Below are 17,396 nucleotides of genomic sequence, written 5' to 3' on the forward strand. Positions count from 1 at the left end.
TCAGTGTCATAATACTCTCGTCTCTCTCTGTGCAGCGGCCCCCTCCTATGTCTCTGTCTGGGAGGCTGTCTTCTCCGCTGTGTGTACACAAGTGTGTGTGTCTGTCTGTGTGCATATATAAAACAAATGAGTTGTGCATATGCATTGTGCGAGTCCACACAGCCCGGTGTATATATTAGAAATGTGACTTGACCCTGGCAGGCCGAGGCAGGGCTTCTGCGTCGCGTCGGGCGTGGGAAAAAGGGTAGACCTCTTTTCACAGCTGCTTCGGCCGTTGCATTGAACCAATGGAGGCCCCCGCGGTCGCCCCACCACCACCCCCAACCTGCCTCTGTCGCTAATGCCCCCCTCCCTCCCTCCCTCTCTCCCTCCCTCTCTCCCCCATTTCCCATTCACTCTGCAGCCTGCTGGCTTTCAGTGGACACCCCCCCCCCCCTCCCTACACAATCCCTCCCTCTCGTGCTCTGTTTGTCACCCCGCCATCACTGCCACCACCAACCTTTAATACAGCCACCTCACCCATTCAGCCAGCGTGCATTGAGATGCCAAAAGGCCTCTTGTGCTTTAAGGAGGCGAAGAAAAACAACACGGCTAACCGGCTATTGAAATAAAGCAACTAACACCAATGCATTTTAATTAGCTAACACAACTTATTTGCTTATGTTTGTACTGACACAATAAAACTCTTGTTTTTAAAACTCTTCTTATCCTTTTACACTCAATTCTATATTTTCTCACTTTCACGTCCTCCTCTCTGTTTCCATCTCCGAGCGCCTCTGCAGAAAGACTTTAATTTATGTTAACATACGCCACCACTCTGCACTCAGTGCCCACCCCCCCCACATTCAACCCTTTTCACAACCTCCCTCCATCCAGTGTATTCATTTGAAGAGATTTATTTCCTACCAAGCTGCATTATGCAGAGGGGTATACTTTAAATCAACTTTTAAGAACAGCCAGGCCGTGCAGTTTACGCATACAAATTCAAAAAAGACTGTTGAAGAAAAAAAAACAACCCAGTGAACAGGGAGCTGTTAAAAAGCAGATTGCCAACTTGGTGGGTGCCATTAAAGATATAACCCATTACTGATAAACTTTTCAATCGGCCTCTTTAAACTCACGGTGCAGGCTTCATTTATTTCAGATGCTCTTGCTAAACTGACAGTACAACCGAGCAAAGGCACAGAGAGTGGACTCAAAAAACATACACTCCCACATGCAATTTTACAAAAAAAAACTTTAAAGGTCACATAACGTGCAGAGTAACTCCACCCAAGACTCTCAGGAGCAGTGCTACCAGGCCGTCAACCTACACCCCTGCTGATACACCAGGCGTGTTGAGGAAATGTTGAGAGGCGGCAAGGGGCGCAGAGACGAGGAGGGGGAGAGAGAACAGGGAGGTTGAAGCCAAGAACCTGAAAGGACTCCATCTCCCTTGGCCAACATGCCATGACGGTGTGGAGCAGCAGGCTGAATTGGATTCTCCGGGGTGGCGGAGCTGGAGAGGTGATGGCGAGATGAGCCCGAATAGGGGATGGAGAGGGGGTGGAGGGGGTGGGCTGTGGAGGGAGGAGATACGGTACACTGAGGTATGTGTGTTTGTGTGTTTGAGAAAGAGAGAGAGAGTATGAGAGGATAAGAGAGAGAGAGGTGGTAGACAGACAGTATCTGAGGTACTGTAAATGAGCGGATTACTGCTTCCCTCTCTGCAAGTTTTTCCATAAACATGAGAGCTGATCGCCAGTGCAAGCAACGCTGCAAACGTGTGAAATCACACATCCTCTAGCTCCCTATAGGAATGATTGTAGCAAGTGCACATACAGAATATATGGCTCCTGTAAGGGCAACACAAGGTGTGAGTACAGACCCATGTGTTATAGGCCTTAATTGCTGTTATGGATAAAAAAAAAAAAGAGGACGTGAGGAGTGTCACTTCTGGATTGATGCGTCTCTGCATCAAATTTAGCCTGTAGCTATGCCTCCACTTCTAAAGCCCAAGTCCGACCAAAGCTTGTTTGCATCGATTTATCTAGTTTGTGGATATGATATTGACTAAGTAGAGAGGCGGCCCTCGTCGAGTTGAAGCAAAGCGAAAGAGGTTTAAGAGGTGGTCGAGCGCTATGGAGGAGGATAGCCACAGGCTGTGAAATCCCCTATGATCTTCCCTTGTCTGATTCTCAAACGCAACCTCCTCTCTGGAGGTGGTGGTGGGGGTGCTGATATAGAACTAGGCCAATGTCACAGAACGCTCATCTAACCCTGGAGGGAAATTCAAAAAAAAAAAAAAAAAAAATCACTTCTACTGTTTCTCCCCAATGACGCACCTCAATCTCCGTGGATGGGGCTTCATCTCCCTCTCTTCCACTTCCCAACACTGCCTCCATCACTCCGTCTTACTTTGTTCTCCGCAGGAGGTTGAACATGCACGAGCTGAGCGGCGTCCTCGGCCTTGATAGCCCCGCTATGGCGGCTGTTAGGGTAGCGAGAGCTAATCTTTAGTCATGTCACTCAACACTGAGAGGGATGCTGGGAGGAAAGTGAGTGAGTTTTCTACTTCTCTTTTTTCAGCACCTCCATCACTGCTACAAAAATCTTGTACGATTTTGCCAGCTTGTCAGCATGGTAGCTGTGATCCTCGAGACAAGCGTCTTTAAGAATACCAATATGTAACATGCAGTGATGAGATGGTGTGTATCTCATCCTGACAATGACATCGCCTTCAGAATAATCACTTAGATTGGAGACTAACAATTGGAGAGTAGAGCTCATTTACCAGTGGAGGGATGCAACTAAGTATATTTACTTTGTAACTGTACTTTATACATGAAAGTACATTTTTCATTATTGGACTATACTACATATATCAGTAAATATCCATACTTTCTACTCCACTACATTTTTATAATCCATTGCGCTAGATGTTCACAATGTTTTTTATATATATTTCAAAGTAATTATTAATGACAATTGGTCCACTGATCCAATCAGAGGGGACTGGTAACATTTAATCCCACCTCCTTCATCACTGGTCACCAAACACATGTAATTGGTTGAGAAGAGGCCTCCACCAATACTCAGCCATTATGATGTAGTAGACTGTGGCACTGGTTAATCAAGCAACAATCGGATGCTAAAACCAAGTGCTTTTACTCAAGTAGAAAAGTTAACGTGGTACTGTTACTTGAGCACAGTTTTGTCTATTTACTGAATAAAATGTTAGTAAAAGAATGAGGGAATAGGAGGAGTAAGGGAGAGCCACACTGTCAGTTCATCAGTACATGCGAATACAGGCAACCGACTGCCAACCCTTGTTCCTTTATAAAAAGCATGAAAAAATAAATTGGTTTAAATATAGATGACAAAAAGTGGTCACCTTGCATCTTATCCCAAAACTGAAGAATCTTCAGGTTGCATAGAGAGGTGAGTGGATGAGAGGGTGAGGAAAGGTTTTTTGTTTTTTAATGCATGCTTGAAAGCAGTGCATAAAAGGTTCAGGCGTCAATACACATCATTAGTATAGCAGTGTGAGTGTGTGAACGCAGACTGAAAAGGGTTATTCTAAAGTCTCACCTGTAACTGTGGAGTAATGAAGCCTCTCGGTGACCAGGTCGTTGACTCATGGTTCCTTCAGAGCAGCAAGAGGTGTGTGTCTTTGCTGACCTGTTGCCCCGCAGGTTCACTCACATGGGATGCGTTTGTGTGTGACTGTGCTTCTGCCTGCACTCCACACATTCCTGCAAAAACAGAAAGCAATCAGTTAAGAGAGGGTTCGTTCCAGCAGCAGGTCGTAACCCTCATCACTCCCCAACGCGTCTGATGCACCTTTATTCACTCTTATACTGCAGCGCTGAGCACAAATGAATTTCAACCACAATAAAGTTTTTTGGCCACTCTCAAAATCCTAGTGTACCCTTGAAGGTATGTGTCACTGATTTAATATTTTAAGTAAAATAGTGATTAAGGGAACACCATTAGTTCATGCATATATTTACGTCCTGCAGACAAGATAACTAACTAAAACTTGATAACATTGTGTTCATTAACTTCCTCATATTATCTGAGAGTGTGTTGACACAGATTGCAGGACCTGTAAAATAAACTGCATGACAAAAATGAAGATATGCAAGTTATATTGAAAAAGTACACATCTAAAATAATTGTGCATTTCATGTTATTAAAAGAAAACCTGTATTATACATGGTAATAATACATGTTATAATATATGAAAATAACATAGGGTTGCAGTAACATAAAATATTTAGATAGAAAGTTTCAGTACATGCATGAAACCCATCTCCACACACACACACACACACACACACACACACACACACACACACACACACACACACACACATATAATTACACAAAATACTCAAAGATTACATCCACTGAAATCTGACTTACTTTACGGCTTCAACGTCTGCATGTTTTTTTTACTCTCTTTCCCTTACATGGGTCAGAGGCTGTTGCTAGGCTACCAAACCCAGAATTCTTAAGTTAAGAAAATAGGTCTATGTAGGCCATTGCAAATTGAAGGTAAATTAAAATAGAACACTGACAACACTGGAATATTGATTTTTGATGATATGGAATTAAATAGATGTGGATTATGATTTATGTCAAATATAAAATTGAATTCCGAAATAACAATAACAATAATAATATAGTGATAACAGTAATATACATGAGGCATACGTACAATATTCAAAAGCAATTTCAGTAATATCCATTGACAGTTATGTGAAATGATGCATCTCCAAGCATTATAAAAAAAAAAGAAGAAAAGCTTTCCACGATCCACTCTGAATCATAAATTCAGTAATTTCCTACATTAAGATGGAAATGACAGAGGCAGCTAAAATACAAATCATAAGCCGAGATCCTAGGCACAGTCGTGAGGAAAAAAACTAAACTGTGCAGCCAGATGTCACACAGTAGAAAAAAGATGTATTGTGTAATCGACAGCAGGTTGTTGTGTTTATACACTGTGGAGAAATAAAATTAGGCACAAAGGGTGCAATAACAATGTGCTGAAGCACACACGTAAACACATGCACGGAGACACATGTACAAAGGTACAATACCATGTGCACACACACACTCTCATGCACAAAGAGCTCTGCAATCTGGAGCCAAGTGTGACACAAACAAGATAACATCTATAGGGTGGTATAGCCTGGAAATGCAGCAGGGTTGTAAAGCTAAAACATTCTGCTCTGCCGTGTTTGGGACGGTGAGTAGGGCGGCTGCTCTGTTCAAACATCTTTGTCAACAGGCAACACTCACCCCTGTGCAACACACACGACTAAACCATGGAAATATTATCAATGCAGTGAATAGAAAGAGAAAGTGGTAAGGGAAGAAACAGAGAGCGGTGGGGTTACGTACTGACATATCTAGGTTTCGGCAGGAAAAGCTACAGACATGACAGGTTAGAAATGCACAGCGTACATGCATAAGCACGTCTCCTCTCCCGCTCCCCTGTCTTCTCTCCTCATTCCTCCTACGTCATGTCGCATTCTATCTATTCCTACCACTGCTTTTTGTTTTATTTGTTTGTTAATTCCGCTAATGTAACTGTAGAATACATTTGAGCTGGGGGGCACAGTTAAGGTTCAAGTTGATGTGCAAATGCATAAATTACTTTGCAAGACAATAGGAAGTGTAATGCTGCAGCCTTATGGCAGGTGCTGGTTGGCTAGACCTCGACTAGACTGGGCTCCATCTGGTGTTGAGGGCCTCCTCCTGATGGTGGAGAGGGCCCAGACAGACACATATTAATGTGGGAAAAAGCCCACGTCTAGCCTGACTCCTCAGTCACTCGCCAGACGTCATTTCAATCTCAAAAGGCTCTTCCCAATATCCTTCATTTATTACCCCTCAGCCATGCATTCATTTTCTGTTGCAGCTGGGGGGAAAAGATGGGTGGTGTTGGCATGGCCCAAATGACATTGTCAAATTTTACGAGAACGTGCTGTAATATAAATCGCTAAATGCTGCATGGGGACGTGCATTTTCAAAAATATTTTGGAACACATGCTAAAAATTATAGAAGATTTTCAGGGGTTGCATTTATGCCGATGTGCTCAACACTGTGACAAAAAACAACAGGATATTCAATGATTTTGAATAAATCTATTGTTTCAATGGGATATTACAGTTCACTGTTCGATGTTACATTAAAACTGAGACATGGGTATCCCGACTCTCCTGCAGTGTTTTCCTAATGAAAACATTAATTTGTGTTATGCTCTATTTAACTGCACAGCTCATATTAATACCATCAAAATTACAGCTGCATACAACTGAGGAATACAGCCTATGTTACTTGTCCCGCTCATGTATGGCACACACACACACACACACACATGCACACGTGCACATGTAGCAATATGGCACAATAACATGCAGCACAGCCTGATGGGACAGGAGACATATTTTCTAAAGCTAGCTCCATGCTAGCTCCTTCTCAAGCCTTCCCTGCTCTGTGACGCAGTAAGCACTGGGCCTGTTCTAACAGCAGCACTAGGCTCTGTGTCGTTTCTCCACCACACAGAGAAGCTACACCAGCTCCAGCAGCTAACACCTTTTTTAAAATTCAACAGGCTCCACCAGAGTAGAACCTATCACTCAGGCAGTCCAGGAAACCAGAAAGGAGCTTCTCTATGACTCGGGTGGAGAGGTAGAGCGGGGAAAGAAGAGATGATGAGCAGCCCCCAAGTAGCATCACAAAAAAACGGCCAGAAAATCTGCCCACGGTTTCTGGAAGACCCAGCAGAGTGCTGCCTACAAAATCTCTGCTCGGCCAACAATGGAAACACACTGAAGAAATGTAGGCTAGCATATGTGTGTGTAAATATGACAGAATGAGTTAAATATATCTCCCATTAGTCGTTATCCTAACACCCTGTATATTGTCATTCTGTGAACTGTAAGAATAAACTACATGAGTCTCATTTGGCCATTTGTTCTGTCGTCCACGTGCATGAGGCCTGAAGCTACTGCTAATATGAGCATCAATCAAACTAAATCCAAGGATATAATAGGATCCGTATGACAAACTGCATCACAGTTATTGCCCTCTTCTCCTCTCTGTAACCTGTGACATCTGACTATGAAGAACTTGTACACATTCTGATCTTTGCAATGCAGTCGCAGATAAATAAACTCAAGAGAATCCACTTGATGGAGGATTATTTTGCTGTAGTGTAATCAAAACAGGTCCTACTGGGAACAAACAAATTCAGTTTGCTGCAGTAAAGCTTCCACTAACTTTTTACACAATAAAGGGGAATACGCCTGCAAAGCAGAAGCTGCCTCCAAATATAAATAAAAGCTAAGTGTAGATACATTTTCTTTGAGTGTTTAAGCCCCTGTTCACACCACTACATGCACAGACCAGAAGCAGGCTGATATGGGGGCTAGTGGTGGAACACGTGACTCCTTGGACTCGACCAATCAGGTGCCTCCTCCAGCTACACACCGTGTTCATCTCACATCCTCGTTCCCAGCATCCAAGTAACTACACCATCACCAGAAAAGCATAGAAATATGAATACATTAAGCTAAAAGGTGGTTATGTTCCATTAAGAGAAACAGCAGAGGAACCAGTACCCAGTGGCCCTCCTTCTCCTCCTCCTCCTCCTCCTCATCACCATTCCTCTATGAATGGAGCCTCTGGTTGCTAACTGCTGTCACTCCTTGCATCCCCTGTGGAAGAAACGCATGAATCCGCATGTTGGCTCTCCTCTGCAGCCGTTTGCATCCAAGGCAAAAGCAGGAGGCGTTCCGCGGTGCGATGCAGCGGGCTCCCGGTCCTCTCTCCGCGTAGCCTGCATCCATCCTCCGGCTCCGGCAGCTCCCCTTCTCTGTCTGTCCCCGGTGTGGCGGCTCAGCCCCGGCGTGACGATAGCAGAATTAGTTTATACATTCGGTTCTCTAGCTTTATGATATTACAAAAACTCATACAGCTAGATAACCAAAGAGAAAAACTAACCCACGTCTCTTAAAGGGGCCGCCGCCGCCGCCGCCGCTGGAGCAGCTGGTGTTGTGGTCACATGGAGCCATTGCATTCCGCCAGCATGAGCACCTCTCTCTCTCCCGCTATCGCTCTACTTCTCTCCCCGTCCCACTGGCTCTCTATCCTCCAATATACACACGCAACTGCGCGCATGCACAAAGCAGGTTGTAGTTAACGTCATAGTCAAGGCAATAGCCTGTTTATGGTTGTCTTTTACGCACACGGTTTCATTGGCACGCGTCTTTTATGTCAACCACGTCATCGGAATAGCCTAGAAGTCTGTGGACAGTGGTGTAAGAAACGATGTGCAATAGCCTGGATCCATCAACATAAGCATGGAAAACAGCAGTAATGGAGAAGATGTGGATTCACACCATTATGTCTAAAAAAAAAGCCCTGGTGACCTTCCCTCCAACAGGAACATCTGCAGGGTGAAGTCATCCAGCTGCAGGAGCAGTGATGACACATCCACCTGTCATCCTCTCACAGGCTCAGCTAGGCCCCACTGCCCCTAACAACCCTAGCATGGCCTGCATCTACTGTATGATACTGTATCATGACCCATATTATAAATCATAAGAAAGACAGTGTCATGGCTGCTTCACGGTTTCCTTAAAAGAACAATACAGCTGCTCACAGACACTGTTGTTTTAAATGCCAGCTTACATCGACCCACCTCGAAACGTACACCATTGTTTCTGTGTTGAGTGAATTAAGCCATGAATTGTTTGAAAGCATGACAAACTACCACGGGCCTATATATAGCCTATATGTGTCTCACAGTGCAGCAGGAGGGCTAAATGTCAACGACATGATCTAGTGGAACAAGTCCAGCGTCACTTGATGTCACTGTGCACTTTGGATTAGTTGGTGACAAGCTGAAAAGTTGAGGGAGGACAAACTGGCCTCTGCTATCCTCTGTAATCATCTCAAACATGGTCATCGCTCCAATCCATAAAATATGTTTTATGTGTTTGTATCTTAACTTTGCAGCATTAAAACAGAGAAGATTAAAGATAAAGGTCAAGGATAAAGTCAGGGTAAAATACTGTGATTTGTCATCGTTCTAAACGTGTCTATTATTTGTGTTGGCACAATAACTATGTTAACAGGTTACTGAGAAAATTACGGCAGATTACTCAACATACAGTGTTTATTTTTTTCAAAATTGTTCTAAAATGTTGCTGAAACGACATTTTCTAATAACCCCTATGACACAAGCATTTAGAATAAATATACAATATACTCACACGTCCAGTCTATTTAGAAACTTCAGTTCCCATAGTCAGATTGTGCTTCGATATTAAATGGGACAAAATTATAATTTTTTTATCCAGCGAGACTTTCATATTCTCCCAGGCTCAGTCCAGGTTAGGAGCCTCTGTCCCCGGCTCGCTCCAGCCGCGCATGGGGCTCCCTGTCCTCAACCATATTACGGAAACAAAGCCCATTTTCTGCCTGTTTTGCACAGCAATATCGGTGTGTGTGTCCGCGCGTGTATCCACGAGGAAGAAGCGGTGAATGACACCAGACACTGCAGCAAAGCCAGAGGAAGAGAAAATGTTTGTGAGGAGAAGGCGCGTCGGGCTGCACGAGTGTCAGATGTGGGGCGCAGGAGGCGCAGGGCCGCCCCGGGGCCCTCGGGGTCAGACTGATGAGGGAAACGCACGGTGTCCTCACTGAATCCCGCATGTTCATTGGCACACAAATCGGAACATGTGGTAAGGGTCCACATGAGGGACATGCATGACAATTTAGAGACTTAATGGTAGATCCACAAAGACGTCACGATACAAGGTTTAAAAAGGGGACAAACTGATCCACCACCATGAACAAACATCTCCTGCGTTCCTGTTGGAACCCAATCATGCCCCCTCTAGGTTCACTGTCATGGTCTCCAGGGGTCGTCTAACCAGGTGGGGAATAATTTCATTTCTCTATCCACAAGAAAACGTACAACACGTCTTAATCACCACCAGCACTATACAAAAGCCTCCATAATATAGGCCTAATGATATTCAGTTCAATAACCACATTAACTTGGTCCTTCAAGTGGAGATACAGAGTGTATACATCATGCAGCACAAACACAAGACTGGACAGGCCTTTGTTGATGAATCACACAATGTTTAAGGACTTACTGACAATAGGCCACACATCTATCAGCCACACCCTGTCTGCATGAATAAAGACACAACGTTTGTTGAGCTAAAGAAACAAATAATGAACAATCACAAGACTGGAGGTCAGTGCTCTCAGCTTACAACAGTGAGGGGTGATTTTATGATAAATACTTTCTATTCATTCATTAATGTATTTATTTTTCATAAATAAAAATAATGTATCCCATTATTCTGTGTAAATGTTTCTGCTTTATTCTTAAGTCTTCAAAAGGCATTGTATTTGTGTTTTAATTATAGCAATTTTAGGGTTATGGTTATCTAGTCTTATTAATAAAATGTTGTTTTCATTTTCTTAATAAATTACACAATGACTACAACTATTACTGCACATTAGAATTTAAAAAGCATGAGCCTGCAGCACTTCATGCATTAGAAAAAGCCTGATGTGTGTTAACTCATTATCTTTAGCTGCTCGTGTAAAATAAAGTTCACACTGTGTGCCCCAATTCAACATCCTGAATTTTATACGAAATGACGAGCCTCTCTGTGTGTGTCTGTCTAGTACTTTTTTACCATTTGAATTTTAATCATCAGTCCTGCAGGTTTACTGTAGGGCGTCTGGATACAAAAGGAAGGTTTTTGAAATGAGGAGGGAATATTATTTAGAAATTGTTTCCTCAAACTCCAAATTTAGGCACAGGAAAAAATATCCTGTGAAGTTCAGGAGCCAAATTTTAGAAAATAAAGGCAAAATAAATTTCGTTTTCATTTCATACAATTTTCAAACTGCTGGACTTCCATTAAATGTTCTTCTGTATGATACTGACATTGCTTTTATTTTGTAGAAACAATGATTAACTGAGGGAGAAAATGTAAAAAATATATTGTGTCTCATTAAACAGCAGATGAAGCCATTTCTTTGAATATTTGTAAGGTCAAATGTGTGTGTGTGTGTGTGTGTGTGTGTGTGTGTGTGGTGTATGTGTGTGTAAAATAATTGTGCTGTATGCACATTAATGCTGATTGACTCTCGGTCCTTTCCTCAGCCTCACGTGTATTCATGTGAACACGCCCCCTGGCTGCGTCACGTCCTGTCAGACGTACAGTAGCTACAGAGGTGAGCAGTGACAATAAAGAGCCCAACATTCTATTCTCTTCTATTCTTCTCTGTTCTATTCTATTCCATTCTGATCGGATCTGTTCTATTTCATTCATGTTTACTTCCCTTTTGCTCCTCGGGAGAAATTACTGCTCATTCACGTCTCAAAAAAAACAATGTCAGCCACCTTATTCTTCTTTCACAGGACGCTCTGTTGTTTTTATATTGTTTGTTAAATACTGTGATTCACTGTGGGGATCAGAGGACATCAAGGATGTATTTAAATAAAAAGTATTTTGAAAAGGGACAACACACCCGAGCTGCGACTAAAACTATCCATGTAACTAATTGTTACCTTCAGTTAGAGGAATAATAATTATTCAGGAAGCAGTTGCATTAGATTGTGTTTGTATGTTTGATTTGTGTGAGCACCAGCGGAGCCTGAAGTTCAGCACCTGCAGTGAAAAGCACGGTCTCTGTCCTTGGTGCTGAAACCAATGAAATGAATCCACAGCGCTGGTTCGAAGTTAAAGGGCGTAAAGAGAAACGCTCGTCTGGGGTTTGTTCAGGTAAATCTAAATCCACCAAAGTCTTATACAATCTAATGAATCACAATTGGGAAATTAAACCTGAGTGACAATAAATAACACGGACAAAATAATGATCATACTCTGTGCGAGAAGTTACATAAATTCAGCAGAGTGCGTGAAACAGAATATTCACCTACATGGAAATTTTTCTTTTACTGGAACAATTAAATAAACCACAGTGACAGTGATGATCCAATATACTTCATGAACTAAATGTGATTTTTTTTCCATAACTGGCAGAATAAACAGATATACAATAGGCTATATAATATTAAATGTAAATATTCAATTTATATCAGCCTAGTTTTTACATCAAATTCTATTATTTTATGTTGACTATTAATTAGTTATATCTATAACACAACTATGTGTCTAACCGAGTTGATGTGAGTTACATTTAAAATACAGCTTATTGGCTCTAGAATGAATATAACGTCATGTGTTATGTTTTATATTTTTTATAACATGCGAAATTGTGTATTTTTAATATAACGTAGCAGAAAATAAATAGGTGCTGTACATTTTACAGTAGGCCTACACCTGTTGCACTGTATGAAAGAAGGAAAGTTTATTTATTTAAAATTATAATTATATTTTGTTGGATTTATTTTGTTTACAATAATAATCTAAATCATAGCAATATATCAAAAATATTACTATCATATTATATTCAACATATTAGACTTTGAAAAATACAGCATATAAAAAAAATGACTGTGGTTCAAAATAATCTCTCATCCATGTAAATGTAAATTTTACAAAATAATCCAGTAGCAGTTGTCTGTCTTCAGAGCAGGTTTGTACGAAAGTAAACGAATAGAAGTGATGAATAAAAGTTGTATAATTCCAAGAATTTGCTGGATCTCTATTGTGTCGAGCTGCAAAGGCCTGATTAATTAATTTCACACTGTAGCTCCGGAGAAGTTTTTCCCACAAACAAGTGACTAAAAAGAGAGAGAGGGCAAGAGAAAAAAACGCCCAAAGAATGAAAGAAAGACAGAAAAAAAAGTCAACACCAAGTTCAACAACGTGCTGGTGTTCATTAGCATCACAATGGTGTCTGGGAGCACACAAGTCTTTTTAACAAGAGGCTCTGGCGTCAAGTCCCTCCACCTCCCAGCCGAGGGGAGATTTTCCCAGGCTCTGCTGACAATCACACAACTGTTTGCTCTCTAAACGCAGCTCTGGGGCCACTCAGCCCGCCTCGTCTCCCTCAATGGATGCTCCAGAGTGGGATGGAGCAGCCTGCTGCCACTCAGCCACTGCGAGTTTCTATTTTACTTTAACCATTCTGTCAGGTTTTATTGAAATTTATATTATTATTTTAACAACACTAATATATTACATTATATCATATTAAATTATATTATAGGAACATATGCCTTGACAGCTGACTCACATTTCTCATAGCCTTAAGGTTAAAACCATCACAAATCCATAAATTACTAATACAAATAAAAACATACTTACGGGTCATAAACTTCGAGTAAATCCCACATCTCCGGTTCAAGTCCACTCAGTATATTTACGCAACTTTCTATCAAACAATAAAAGCCCAAAGTCCTGGGAGGAAACCAGCAAGCGACCCAAGTCTGACTTCACCGACTGAGAATAGAAACTATAGAGTTCTCTCAGATCCATGAGTGTTTTTTAAGAACACTGCTGTTACTCCTGCTTTACTGACCCCAAAACAGGCTGAGGAGAGACCGCTGCCAGCATCCAACATCTCCACAGCAGCCTCGGATGACAGTGTGCGTCGAGCTGCTGCGTCGCTGGTCCCCTGCTCTCTCTCTCTCTCTCTCTGTCTCTCTCACGCACACGCACACACGCTCTGTGGTCGACGTGCACAGAAGCCCAAACATTTAACCATTGTGAACCGGTGTCTATTGTTCGGTTTGAATGACGCTTCTCCCTTTTTTCCTCATCATCTTTTTCGGCAGCATTTGATGGAGGTGGGTGGTGGGAGCTGCGCAGCCCGGTGTGGCTGAGCAAAGCTGCAGGAAGGCACCGCCGAGCACCTTTGGGAGACAGACGCAGCGGACCCAAAACTTAGATTCACCTCCAGGAAGCTCAAAGGCTCGACGCCATATGATGTCAGCGCGCGTCATGGCAGCGTGCTGCTTGGCAGAGGGTGTTACCGCAACTGTGCCATAGAGAAGACAGCTTCACTCCTCATCCTCCGCATGCTCCACCGTCTCTGAGTCTCCTCACGGTCAGCCGGCAGCAGAGCCACACTGAGCAGTGATCTCCAAACGTGCACCTCTGCTTCAACGAGGCACCTGTGTGACCAGCTCGCAGGAGGAGCCAGAGCCAGACATTGGCATGAGCCAGCAGTACCGACTGCAGATTGAAATGTTGAAGTTCCCATATGGTTCGACTGCAGGAGAGATGCGTAAAAGAGAGACGGTCCAGGAGAGCTGGAGACGGTGTAAGAGCAGCAGCGGAGTGTGAGGTGGTGCTGTCGCAGCATCAGCAGCGCCAACACACGCACACGCTTCCCCAGGGCTCCTGCGGGTCACGTTGTTTTACGTGTTGCGACGTCTCCTTCCTCCCTGTGCGCAAAAGAGCGCACAGTGGACAGCCGTGTACCAAACCTTAACCTCAGTGCAGAGCTAAAGCCGCTGAATTAGCTCTGCAAGATCAGAAATACAGAGGGTATGCGCATGAATAAGTCACCGGTGCGCGCTGCAAAAACTGTCCCCGGTAGTGAACGTGATTGTTTGCGTGCTGACGTCAGGCGCCAGGATAGGTTATTCCAGATATGTTATCCAATACGAGCGCGTGGGATGCGGAGGCTCGTTCGTGGGGACAGATGTGTGTTACAAGACATAACTGCTGCTACTGCTACTGAGCGTACAAATATCACAAGCCTTGATAATATTATTACATCTTTATAGTAGAAATAAAATATTTTGCCACCCAGTGTTTTTGATTTTTTTTTTGAATGTCCAAATAAAATTGTGTGTGTGTGTGGTGAGTGATAAAATTAATTTTATTGTAAAAATAAACCGAAGATAATTAAGAATATAGGCCACAGTTTGTCTTTTGGTTTTATATAATCTTATTTTCATCATCAATCATTGTTATTATAATAATTATTATTATACAGATTCAGGCCTAGTGATTGGTAATGTATAATCCAGTCTTCTACACAGAACTGAATGATGGTTTTGACTATTCAGAGAATTTATGACGTTTTAAGTGTTTTTATTTAGAAAATCATATTCTGCTGTTTATCTATATAGCCCTACATATTCCTCGTGTTCTCTATAAACCTCACTCAGGATAACCTGTACTCTCAGGTATTATGTATTCAAATTGTCCTGCTGAGAGTCCTCTACATCTATTCTCACATAAGAAGTTTGCTTAATGTCATAAATAAATGCTAGACGATCTTACTGGGCCTTACATGTGCTGATCATTCAAACGGAGCTGACTGCTTTATTTAACTTAACTGCAAAGCTTTAACGAGATTGTTAACACGAGGACTATCATGGGAGGTAACGACAGAACATGTTGTATGATGGAGAAACTCCCCACGACAGAGGACAAACTGTAAAGATCACCAGGCTCCTCAGTGCACAACCAGACTATTCCAGCTAAACAGCGACATCTATCGGCTGAAGGCGGTGAAGACGCTCGGGCCTGTGTGATTGGCCTAAATCCTAAACACGAAACTAAATAAACTCTCAAACTCACTGCGGCATAAAAACCAACAACTTCAATATGATATAAATACAAAATGTATGATTTTGCAGTCGAATATATTACGATTAATCAACTCTACATATGGATACACATGCATTTGGTGCGTGAGGCCTTTTTTCAAATTCAGATTTAGAGAAATACTGATGAAATCTGAAAATATGAAGTTTAATAATGATCCGATAATGATAATGGACGTGTATAAAGATGAGTATTTTATCTTGAGGTCCTTATATAAATGAACGGTATCGAACAACAGCTCGGCACAGACCTACATGACGCTGCACAGGAGAAGGCGTCATTCTGTAATTGTACAGTTTTGCCGATGAACGCCTGATTGACCTGATATAAATATAAATATGAGTAAAGAAAACAGAAGTACCTCTTTACCCTACACGACCAGTAAAATAAATACATAGATGTACTTGATGTGAAAAATACCATCAGTAAATGGTGTGGTACAGAATTCTATAAATAGAGTTTGTAATGATAATATTATGGGATGTTTGGGCTTCATAGAAATAACGGATGAAATATCGTGGCTTTTATTTGGGTTTTTTTATGTCACCATGAGAGCGTTTGTATTTATGAAAAAGAAGTGACACAGGAAATAAGACTGGTGCTGAATAAATTCACAACAGGCTGCAAAACTACAATAACGATTTACAGAAATTTGAGATTTATAAATATTTATAAAAACTGAAATTGCTCTACTTTATTGAGATTTTTTGAGGCTGTTTGAATAATATGGACAGTAAATCCTGTATTTTAATCTGAGTTAATGAAAAAATGTGGACCATTATCTTAAAATAATTTAGGTTTAATAAAGCCTCTTAATGCATAAATCTACATTTCAGGACAGTGGATAAATAAATAGCATTATTACTTCAAGCTTATGGTGTTTAACTTATTTAATTTAATACAAGAAGACTTTTTTGCAGCAAAAGACAAACACGTTTTTCATCTTTGATATACAATTGGTCGTAAATCACGTGGTTACACAAAGAGTGTGTTGAAAATACACTGTCCTGTGTCAAATATTTTAGAAATAAGAATTTGAGAAACAATTTGGTCTTTAAAGGCAATAAAACATACTCTGCATCAAATGTAATTCGTGGACATCTAGTGAACAAAGAGCAAGAGGCTTATTGAAAGTGTTTCTGATTAATATAAGTCAATTATTTCGATTTTTGGTTTTATAAAAATGACTGTTTAAGACAATAAAAAACATTGAATCCAATACTTTCTAATTTATCTCAATCTATTGGCGACTGATGCTTGTATTGCCACTCAGAAGTCTAACTCTTTTATAAAAGTGAGAAAATATAATTTAACCATTTTTTTCTGTTTTAAAAAAGAAAAAATTACTTCTGTTTCTGACATGCAAATAATAATTTAGATACAACTAAATGGTGTGCAGCTCTGCACACACACATGTACACATATACCACAGTGACAGAAATCCACAAATCTTGCTTTCTCTTCATTCAAAGTTCCTTCACAATAAATCAGTTAATTTCTGTCACATTTGAATGACTGTTGTATGTGGTCACGCTGCAGAGCCATGTTCCCTTCAATTGTTAATAACTGTCCAATTCAAGTGGGCACTTCTGGGAATTGTAATGGCCGCTCTTCAAAGAGGATTGACCCGATGCTGGGACATGAAGGTGTCAGAGGTCACACATGCAAATATTTGTCCTGCCCTCTGTCAAGCCCCCAAATCAGCACCTAAGTATCCTCCTTCAGTTAATTCCAATACATTTAGATCGTGGAGTATTTTAAAATCTTCAAATAAATAAATTGTCTAAATAAATTTTGGAGAGAACCAAAACCTAAAATTGTGAGCTATTAGTAAA

General features: G+C 41.5%; 1 long non-coding RNA gene across 2 annotated transcripts in view; it reads right to left on the minus strand.

Moving 5' to 3' along the window:
* LOC109625756 (uncharacterized) overlaps positions 1-14,664 on the minus strand; it is a 38,787-nt gene extending 24,123 nt beyond the window's left edge. Inside the window, exons 1-3 of one of the 2 annotated variants that reach the window (XR_011240640.1) lie at positions 13,306-14,664; positions 3,571-3,734; positions 2,325-2,470 (exon numbers count right to left, since the gene is read on the minus strand). This is a non-coding gene — a long non-coding RNA (uncharacterized lncRNA). The remainder of the gene's footprint in view (positions 1-2,324; positions 2,471-3,570; positions 3,735-13,305) is intronic. The other variant, XR_002202483.2, reaches the window with a different exon arrangement.
* Between the last annotated feature and the right edge of the window lie 2,732 nt (positions 14,665-17,396).

This window comes from Paralichthys olivaceus, chromosome 3 (genome assembly GCF_024713975.1).
Source record: "Paralichthys olivaceus isolate ysfri-2021 chromosome 3, ASM2471397v2, whole genome shotgun sequence".
NCBI lineage: Eukaryota > Metazoa > Chordata > Actinopteri > Pleuronectiformes > Paralichthyidae > Paralichthys > Paralichthys olivaceus.